Consider the following 11,399-nt stretch of genomic DNA (forward strand, 5'->3'; position numbering starts at 1 on the left):
AACGGTAGGAGGTCGGAGAAAATTGCATAATGGGGAGGTTCATAACTTGAGCTGTTCGCTAGATAAAATTATGGTGATGAAATCAAGGAGGATGAGATGGTGAGGGCATGTAGTACGCATGGGGGAGAAGAGGACTGTATATACGATTTTGGTGGAAAAGGCAGAAAGAGAGAGGCCACCGGGAAGACCAAGACATAGGTGGGAGGATAATATTAAAATGGATCTTAAATAGGACAGGATTGATCAGAGTCAAGATATGGACCAATGGAGGGCTCTTATGAGCACGTTAATGAATCTTCGGGTTCCATAAAATGTTGGGAAATTCTTGAGTTTTGCTTTTGAAGAAGGGTTCAGCTCCATGGAGCTAGTTACTTGCATATAAAATTACAAATGTGACAATGACAAACTGGTGACAAGTGACTGACCATATATAATGTATACACGCAAAATTTGAAGTATTGTGGACCGTGACTTTTGACAAGTGACAGATCCATCGTCTCGTCAGATAGGACACCTCACAAAGACAGAAGAATAAATGGCCAGACAAGGACTAAAATCCGGTGAGGCTGGACACCAGGAAGAAGTGACTCGCGGACCGTCAGTTGTAACGTGACTGACAGTTTTTCGTAAGGTGACTTGGACTTTTTGGTGTACGATAACACATCTTCCAAACACAAACGAATTTTTATAATTTTCGTATGTGTCTATGGCTTGTAAAAATTGCAGCTTCAAGAAACCTACATTTATTTTTCGGTTGATGGTTATCATCATCATCAAAGTAACAGTGAATGTGTGTATGTTTGTGTTTTAATGCTCTGATCCCAAAACCAAGGAACCCAGAAAGCTGAAACTTGGCATACATACTAAGGGAAACCTGAGGGTATAGACCTCGAGCGTATCTTTTTTTTGTATTCCTTCTGTTTCCCCACAGGCTCGTTATGTGAGGACTCCAAGAAAAGCCGTGTTTCAGTTGAAAAATAGGCACAGTACGACTTAATATGTTCCCGAAAGCATTTTGGAAATCGAAAAATTGCAAAGCGAGTCCATTAGTACATGGGACATATACTTGTAAGGTTACATTCCCGGAGCTCAAAGCTCAGACCCGTTTTCTAGCATACTTCATTAATAGGCTTATGCGACCTCCTTCCTCTCTGTGTGTCGGGATATCATAGCGTGTACAAACTTTATAAATAATTAAATTGACATTTTATCGAAGTCGACCGCCTCTGTAGTCTATTGGTCAGAGTTCCTGGCTACAGATCCAGAGGTCCCAGGTTCGATTCCCGGCGCTCCCAGATTTTCTGGGAAGTAGTGGGTCTGGAACTGTGTCCAAATTGAGGAGTTACTTGAATTGAACAGTAGCGGCTCCGGTCTAGAAAACCGAAATTAACGTCTGTGGGGATTCGTTGCGCTGACTACGCAACACCTCCTATCCGCTAAAGTTGCACTAACTTCGCCGACAAGCGACGGTCTCTCGGTCGGTATAGTTCGCTTGCGGACTAAAGCTACGGAGGTTTTTTTAAAATCGAAGTCCGACATCGCCAGCCCCTCGTGAAATCGTAGGAGCTTTGGTTATGGTAGAGTTTGGAAGGGACACGGCTTGGGTGAGGACGCCGGAAGAATGGTCGCTGGGGCCTTGGCTCTTCTGTAGAAATTATCGAGGGCCCGAAATTCGAGTTCCGAGTCCGAAATGGGTGTCAGTGGTTTCGTACGTCTTGAAATTCGTGCATCCGGAAGCCGCAGGGTGAGGTACGACTGCGATGTACATTCTCATTGAGTTTAGCGTGCCCATGAGACTAGTTAGGCTAATTAGCATGTATTTAAATGAAGCCTATAGCAAAGCCCGTATAGTGACATATTTGTCCCAGGCATTTCCTATCTGGAACGGCCTGAAACGAGGACTTCATCACCATTGCTTTCAGCGTCGCTTTGGAATACACCACTGAAGTACGTGCAGGACATGCACGAAACTGGGAGAGGCTGGAATTGATTGAGACGCAGAAGCTTGTGGTCTATCCTGATGTTAATTTGTTGGGGGAAATAAATACACAAAGAAAATCGCAGGATCTCTATTGAATATTAGTAAGGAGGTTGGTGTATACGTGAATGCAGATAAAGGCATGTATTTCGTCACCTAATGCAGAACAGTATCCTGGTACTCAAAGCTATCCCTGTAACAGGCCGTGAAGGTCCATAGAGGTGTGAGACGTTGAGACATCTACAATTCCTAGACGATTGACTCACAGATGGCGGTAAGGTTGTCAGCCTTACTCCCCGGCCGCCCTTTACACCTCAGGAAGATTCCTGGTACTCATTTCTGTTAGAGGCTGAGTTGACCCTAGGGCATTGTGCGGCTGGAAGGATTAGGTCGAATGATAAAATCCAGTGGTGTCTTTGGTACGCCACAGACCGCAGAGAAAACGACGCCTCTAACGATTCTTTGTTACCGTGGGAACGTCTTTACCGAGTTGTTACCTAGCAACGATAGGTGATACAGACGGTCCCGCAGACACACGAGTCCAACAGTTATTTTATTGTTGCATGTAGTCGTTGCCGTGGGAACGTGTTTATGGAGCAGCTGCCTAGCCTGAAAGGAGGGATATACTCTGCCGAGCCTTTGCCTAGCAACGATAGGAGACATACACAGCTTGATAGGAGGGATTTATGAACTACGCCGTTGGGATGGGCTCAGTTGCCATGATATACATACCAGGTTCTATACAGACTGGTTTAGACGTTCGAAAGTTAATAGTGGAGATTCACAGACACACAGCATACAGATAACATAAGCATATTTACATTTTTTTGTCAAAGTAAGAAGAAAGCAGGAAATTACAATTTTAATTAATTTCGTTTAAGGCATTTATTATAATTAGGCTTAATTATAACGACCTGTTACAGATGGCAGTAAATAAATGACACACCACTTTATTGATCATTTATTGAACTCTTTTGTTCTGTTAAAGTACATTAATTTACAAAAACTGAAAGAGTCTGTTTTGTAGCTTACTTATATATGATTTCATGCCATGTTGGGACCACAGCACACCTTGCATTTGTAAACCCAATAGACAGGATTATTACCGCATACTAGTGTCTTATGGGTTAGCATGCCGTGTAGTGTGATAGGTGGGTACCAACATCTCAGAGGAACGTACTACATATATATATATTCTCCCGAAACTTATTAGCCACCTACTAAGCTACACGGTGTCATGACCAGGAAAACTAAAGTGTTAAACTTCATTACAATGTTGCTGTGAACAGGAGTACCATTAAATAAATGTATGGTACTCGGAGTTGTTTGTCTGATACTGAGGACTAAAGCCCCACGAAAAGTAGAGGCTTATAAAAAAAAATATATCCAGGCCTGTAATGGACTGCATGTAAGTTCAAGGATCACTGTTCTCTTCAGTAACGCCAGAGTAAGCATTATGCATAAAAGCAAAGAAGGTGAATTCCGTAAGTAAGCCCAGCCTAATGTGAATTGCTTGTTACTGAAATATAACCCCATAAACGTGTTTAAAATTCAAGATGGCCTCCTCGTCCTGTACCCAGTTCAGTTTACACACATGTGTACTCACTTTTGGGAATGTATTCTGATCTGTTTGATAGCCATATGATACTTCCTGCTCCAATTCTATTCATGATTGATCGATTGATACGGTGTCTTGTGGGATAATAAGGTGACTGCAGGAGCACTTGAACCTACTTGTCAACAAAAAGTGATTTACAGTACATAAGTGAAATTCATAGGAAGAACTGAAACTTGCTTTGGGAACAACGTAACGTCGAGATACTGTGTGGCAGAGTTATAGCAAGTGTCACGTAACTTCGAAGAAGGCCAAGAGTGACCTTGAATGCGCAGAAGACAATTTTCAGACAAGGGGGTGGAGCGTGTGAGAAGTGACAGGCGGCCAGTGGAAGAACGAGTGTTAAGAAACTCCTCCCACCACAAGCTATGCGGGGCCTTGTTCGAAGTTACGTGACACTGTCTATACATGCTGCTGATGGAAGGACTTTTATATCAATAACTGTGAAGAATTTTTTAATTAGTCTTCTTCCGTATAGATGTTAGCGTTTCCAAACTAAAAATATAAGAAAACTTGTGATTTGAGGAGGGAAATTTACCCTTAGCAAAATGGGTGCATGAGCCACAACACAGGCAGACCGAGCCGTTCTCTTGGGTGTTATATTGTACAAACCCTTTTCTCACTCTTGTTTTTTTTATTTTTTATTTTTTGTTTAAATGAAAATTAATTTCTGCTCCTCTGTTGTTTATGTGATGACCGTTAGCTGGCAGCGATCTACACATGTTATGCAGCAACACTGTAACTGGACATTTGCAATAATTACGTTATCAGTGCAAGTCTTTATCACATCTTCTGGAAGTTTCGTATTATTGTGTCAAGTTCGCAGAAAATGTGCCTGGTTTAAGTGAGGAGCATGGGTAGGAACACATCATCGCCTGATGCGGCATTTAGGCTAGAGTCAGGCCTGAGTACTATCCAGAAACATTAGCTTACATACGTAAAATTATCTGTTCATACATTCACAGTTGAATTTGGAGGTTTTCACATTTGGTATTCTTCGATATTTCCAGTCTCCCAACTTATGACGACTTTCAAGCGAATGCAATTGTAAGCGCAAAATCAATGAAGTAAACTAGAGCATTGAAGATGCCAATAATGCCCGAGGCAATCATCATATCCATATATTGCTTGGAGTATCCAACGTGCTTCAGCCCACTCCACAGGTTCCTCCAGTCATCGATTATAACAGATCCCGCTGCCAGAAACAGAGCGCCACCCGTCAGCGAGAACAGCACCCACTGCAAAACAGGAAAAAAAGTTAGCGCCCTGGTCTTTCCTGAACAATTGACACACCGTCCAGAGTACAACTTCCGCCGAACGTTGTTTATATGTGTTCGGGAGGTAGCTTTGCATAAAACTCGAGCGAATAAGACCAGTTGAAATACCTAGACATAGGTGAAAAGATAATATTAAAATTGATTTTAAAGATAAGAGGATAGAATGATGATAGTTGGATTCATCTGCCTGTTGATATGGATCAGGGAACTTGGTGAATACGTAATGAACCTCCGGGTTTCATAAAACACAGATATATACTTGATTTTGTGAGAAACTGTTAGCGAGAAATGACTGAGCAGTTAATTGCTTACTTCGTTAAGCGGTTAGGCAGTGGCTTCTGACCGTGGCGCTCGTATTCAGGCCCGGGTGACGTCATGTGAGGTATGTGGTGACGAAGTAGCACTAGAATAGGTTTTCTCCCGGGTTTTCTTTTTCGTTCTTTCCCACGCTAATCGTCTTTCCTCTATTGCTCTATACTCAGTCGCCCGCCTTGACTAGGCAACATGTCCCCAGTCTTTAAGTCTGAGTCTTCATCACCTACCCGGCACCCGGATTAGCTACGGAATAAGGGGAAAAAAACAAACTCCATGGCCTGTAGACCGCAAGCGAACTATACCGACCGAGCGGCGCCGCTTGTCGGCGAAGTTAGTGCCAACTTTAGCGGATAGAGGGTGTCGCGTAGTCAGCGCAAGGGATCCCCACGGCCGTTAATCTCGGCTTTATATACGGGAGCCGCCATTTCCTTTAAATAGCTCCTCAGTTATCCTCACGAGGCTGAGTGGAACCCGTTCCAGATTCACTACTTCTCACAAAATCTGGTAGCGCCGGGAACCGAACCCGAGCCCTCTGGATCTGTAGGAAGGAACTCTGACCACTAGACCACGGAGGTAAGACATTAGTTAAAACAGTGTCTTTGAATGAATCAGTATTCAGTCTTAATCGTTAAGTTGACGGACGATTAGTAACCGTGACACATACCATGAGTTGTGGCATGCGCTCGCTCTTCGTCTGCCCAATTAGGACGATGGTATTGATGAAGATGAATCCTGCATATGTCACGTATACAAGGCCGACATGGTGCATGTTGAGCTGCATCCTGTGGTTTATGGGATCGACTATGAGCCCCACACAGACGATAGCTAGGCTGAGTTCCACAATCTTCAGGACGAGCTGAAGTCGTCTGGCAAATATCTTCTTGTCTTCCGACATCTGAAGTGAAACAAACAACATGGCGCATTGAGATCATTAGCTCTCGTACACTGTTAATAGGAGCAGAGGTAGGCCTGTAGAGACTAGACTGCGGGGTACGCCGTCGGGGTCGGATTGGTCCACTATCCTTATTTTGAGTAATAAAAGGATACTAATGAGACTACATTGCTGTCTGTATATCTGTATATCCCCTCCTAACAGGCAGCCGGAATAATGGAGGCAGAAGAGACTGCCGTTGTTAGGCAACGGCTCGGTAATGATTTTACCGCAACAACGAATACACACAACAGTATAACTGTTGGACGCGGGGTTTTCTATATGGTCCGTGTTTTATCAGATACTCAGCATCTAGAAAAGGAAAACAGGCATCCCGTGTGGAGCCGGAGTAGAATACCTCCACCATAGCCGTGCGAGTCATAGGAGGCGACAAAAGGGAAATCTTAAATCTGAGAAAATAAAATATGGTAGCGAGTCCCACGGAACTCGGACCCGAGATTGACTGCGTTGGCGAGGCCCACGTCCACGATTTGCACACGGCTTTCATCCTTCCATATGTATACGATCATGTAACAAAATTGTGTGGGCAACAAGCAGAAGTCACACAAAATCATGAGAATGAACATGTTCGCGGTGTAGGACAAGGTGAAGCCAGACATAGAAAATATAAGAGGCTTAAACTTGGCTGTGGCCAAGCTTACGATCGTTCCAGTGATTAAGCTATCGTTGTAGCATGTGATACGTAAGATAGGCATGATCTGCTTTGCAAAGCCTGTACTGACAGAGAACTTGTGTATAGTGCTCAAGAAAGAATTTTCAATAACACGCTACATGTGCGATACGTACTCTTGACGAAAGGCCAAGCCTATTCATAAGAGACAAACCCATCTTCTCGTCAGAGAGGGTGTTACATAAGGACTATGCCTGCAATTGTTCAGTTGCCAAAGAATCTGGTCGTGAGCCTCGGCGCCAAGACGAATTGATTGGCGGTGTACCGCCACTTGTAAAGTAATTCTGACACTGAAAGTAGGCGAGTGGTTCTTCCCAGAACTTCGTATTTTCCCTTCGCTATGTTCAGACACACTCTGTGGCCCACCCAGTCTCCTGTTCTATGGGTACAGGATGTTCTTTCTGTAAGAGGAAAACGACCTGAATTTGAAGGTGACCTTTCCTTTCCATCTTGCCCCAGGTTGATGACCGTGGGACCGACCGTCGTGGTCGAGCGGATGGCTTTCCTTCTTCATATTATAGAGTCGGGTTCAGGCCTCGACCAGGAGACTGACTATCACGACAGAGGTTTTTCGTGGCTTTCAGTAGTCGCTGCATGGAAATGCTCGGATAGTACCTCGAAATAGGCCAAGACCACTTCCTTTCACGACCTTTCAAATGCATAGTTTACTAATCATCCAGACATTCGGCGCTGTATAATACGATTGAAAGCATCTTTAAATAAATAAGTACAAGTCCATGGAAGTATACCTCCACTCCTTCTCACGTCTTTCATGACATGATGTTTAATGAAACACAGGAGCAACTACCAGTATTGATAAAAGTGTTGAGATATTTTAAGGAGTAGCGAAATGTTAAGGGTCATGTGGTAAACCTTGTCTGCAGTAGGCACTTATCACATTGGACGATTTCAGACACTTTTCCTCCATAAACTTTTTTCTTTGTATAATTCTGTGTGGGTTGTACCCGAGCTGTGTCCTGTGAACGTATAATGAGAAAGTCGTGTCAGCCCATCTATGAAACTGCGAGTATTTTATCGATTTGTACGAAATTTCGAGTTTGCTATCAAAATGAAAAGCTTTTATAAAAGGACGACTCTTCGCACGAAAACTTGGCATACGGCGGTATGCCCGTGGGCCTCACTAAGGTCTACAACGTCGATTTCAAACGTACAAGGAAAATAGTTCTAGGTTATCAAGGCCAAAGGCATATTCATATCTGCTACTTCATCACAAACATAATTTTCTTTTATTATTGTTGCCCCCAGGTACTTAAATTTTTAACTGTGTTATTCTGTATTCACCTCTAGACTAATTAGTTTACTATACCTGAAATTAAGATCTAAATATTGTGACGATGGTACATTAAAACAAATATTGCGTTTCTGGTCATTATCCATTGTCCTGTTTGTTATAAAACGTAACGTTTCGTAGGCTGGATTCTGTCTCCGTCTTCAAATAAAACCTACTCAGTTGGGCCTAATCGATAGAGCTAGTCCCTATCTCCGGTGATAGGGAGTCGTGTTTTGTAATAGAAATAGACGGTGTTTTTAGTGCGATGGATAATGTCCAGAAATACAATATTTTTAATATCTGAAATTACTGGCCGTGTCCGAGTGGCCGTCACTGTTCTGAAACTCAGTACATTACCATAAGACAAAACACATTACTCACATGTGTAGCGATGTTGGAGCAGTTCAGGAGTATAGTTTCCTTCTCAGCTGATGAACCAACAAATATTAATCTACTTTTGTGCATCTGCTATTTATACTTTCTGTATTACGTGCTGTAAACAAACAAGGTGTGTTTGAACATGGGCTAAACAATGCTGCGCGTCTGCTAATTAAACCGTGGTTCTTGCATGTGTTCTACAATATGGGTCTATGAATGGAATTTAACCGTATGTTACATGTTTTTCACTCGCTGCTAACTGCGCTAAGTAAGTCAGGTTTCTTGTGTCATCCTTATACGCATTTGAGACAAAGGAAGCATAACATTTTTAAAGAAATCTGCGTTTATTCGATGGTGATATTTGTTGAAATTTCCACCAGCAGTAAGCAGTAGGTCCGCATGTCTACTAATCTGAAGTTGTTTAGTGTCTTTCTCGTTCACAAGCAGAATGCTTGTGTAGTATCTTAAAATAGGCCACTACTACTTCATCGGTTCAGTTGTCATTCATAGCCAAGTAGGTTCGTTTGATTTGTTTCATTCTGGTCCGTCACACTAACAATTACAAATATAAATCACTCCGTCCAATGCGACCTGAAAGTTTTTTACTACATGAAAACCCAACACCCTTACATGTTTCGGTCTCTGTGGACCATCTTCAGAGGGCAAACATCACTACAAATAGGAAACCACCATCACATAAGTTGTTTAGACGTAAAGTACGTACACTTATATGCTACAATACATAGTACACAAAATAGACATTTCACATTTTTCCAAACACAGCAGTATCCTGGGAATGTAAAGTTTTTTATAAAATTGTATAAAATTTCTTGATGCTAATTAAAACATGTAACATTAACATTACATTAACATGTAAGGNCAATAAAATAGAACATGTTACACAAAATCCATGTTTAATATTTCTCTGCTGCATTTGTTCGTGACAGTTTCTCTTTCCCATAAGTATTGAATTACATTCAAAATACAAGCAGAAACCCACGTAAATCATGTAAAATGTGTTTTTTGCCTCATTTTAATAAAATATGTAACTTAGTAATAGCTGATAATAATTAAATGTTTTGATTATATACGTATCGGTAGCTAATGCTTTGCTTGAAAGTCTGAATATACCCTCAAATGCGTTTGCAATAGTTTCTTGGCATGTTGGGTAATTGTGCTAGCAAACTATAATAAAAATGGGCATATCATTGATCATAACCGTATAGTGAATTGAGTACCATATAAATTAAGGATTTGTTAATTTTTATGTGTTCTTTGTATGATCCCCCGTGCATGGACAGTCATGCATGAATCAGCTATAATTTCCGTTAACACAGATTAAGAGAGCGTAGATCGATCTTAAGGATAATTTAATCGATTAGCGGGGAAAGGAGACGTGTACTTTTCACCCATTGAACATATTCCCGTTTTCAAGTAACCAGTTCAGTTATTTAACGTCTGAGATTACAAGGTCAGATAATAATGTTGATAAATATTTACGTAATTTATGTTAGAATTAAAGGTGGTTTCAGAATCATGAAGTTGAGGGTTGACCACTCCACTGAATGATTTTAACCACAAGCATAAATTATTTTAATAAACAAATATTTATTGTTTTAAATACAAAGCTGTTGTTCCAGATTTTGAGTTAATGTACGATGCCTGTTTAAGAGAAGAGACTTGTCTTTAAAGTGTGTAATTTTTAAGATTCATTATTTCTTTTAATATTATGTACCTGGACGCATTTCTGTTTGTTTTTACTGTGAAATTGTAGACTAAAGATTCTCTAAACTAATGAATGTTGTACAGAGTCATGTGTAGGGTGGGCCGAGAGGGGCAGCTACCCAGGGTCCCACATAGCGACGAATTTCGCGCTAACGCCAGCGCCAATAAAATCACAGTGGGACTAAAACAAAAGATAAAAATGTAGAATTCTTCTTCTTCTTCAAGGATATTGGCCATTGGCCTACCATCTATCTATGGGACATGTAGAGTCAGATTCTAAAAAGAATAACTGTAGATACTGTAAAATCAAAGATTAGGGCACAGACTATCGATCTTTAATATTACAGATAAAAAAGATGGAAAAACACACAGACCCAATTAGTATAGAGGGTTAAATTTGACCAGATGAAATTTCCTAAAAACAGGAGAAGACGTAATTCCAAATAAAGCAAACCCGACGAGTGTTACATAAATGAGACATGAAGAATACAAACGTAAAAACAGAACATTCCCATACGTGTATAATCTAACTAGATGGGTGGGTATGTACAAAAAAAGACCATAAATATATTAATATACCGTCGTCACGGACTTCTGGAGGCAGGCGGTAGCGTAGTTGGTTAAGGCACCATGCTAGAAGTAGGAAGATCGCGGGTTCGATTCTTGATGGTATATTGGATTTTTCAGTTGACCTAATCCTTCCAGCCGCACTATGGCCTTGGGATTGACTCAGCCTCTAACAGAAATGAGTACCAGGAATCTTCCTGGGGGTAAAGGGCGGGCAGCCGGCGCGTAAGGCTGACAACCTCACCGCCATCTGTGATCCGATTGCCTAGAATATGTGGGAGCCTCGATGGTACACAACCATATGGGCCTCTACGGCCTGTTACAGAGATAGCTTTTAAGTTTTTGCCTTTTCTTCATCACCAACTTTCTTATTCATACTAAATCTTGAATGGATAATACATTGCGACCAAGTGAAGACGCAAACGTTTGAACGTAAGCGAAGACAGCGACCTGTCATTCAGTATAAACATCAAAATACCATCGTGACAGCTCCGCAATGCTGTGATATGCCGACAGTTGTTCTCATATCTGAAAGTTTTGTGCTAAATGACAGATGGGTAAGAGAATTGTTTTTTGTTTTTTTTTTTCTGTGGCGCTACAGCCCCAATTTGGGCCTAGGTCTACCTCCACG

At 41.6% G+C, this 11,399-nt stretch overlaps 1 protein-coding gene across 3 annotated transcripts in view; it reads left to right on the top strand.

Annotated features, from left to right (window-relative positions):
• Positions 1 to 11,399, top strand: part of LOC111867530 (adenylosuccinate lyase) — a 70,436-nt gene that overhangs the window by 26,556 nt on the left and 32,481 nt on the right. The window lies entirely within an intron of this gene.

The sequence above is a fragment of the Cryptotermes secundus genome, unplaced genomic scaffold (genome assembly GCF_002891405.2).
Source record: "Cryptotermes secundus unplaced genomic scaffold, Csec_1.0 scaffold1979, whole genome shotgun sequence".
Taxonomy (NCBI): domain Eukaryota; kingdom Metazoa; phylum Arthropoda; class Insecta; order Blattodea; family Kalotermitidae; genus Cryptotermes; species Cryptotermes secundus.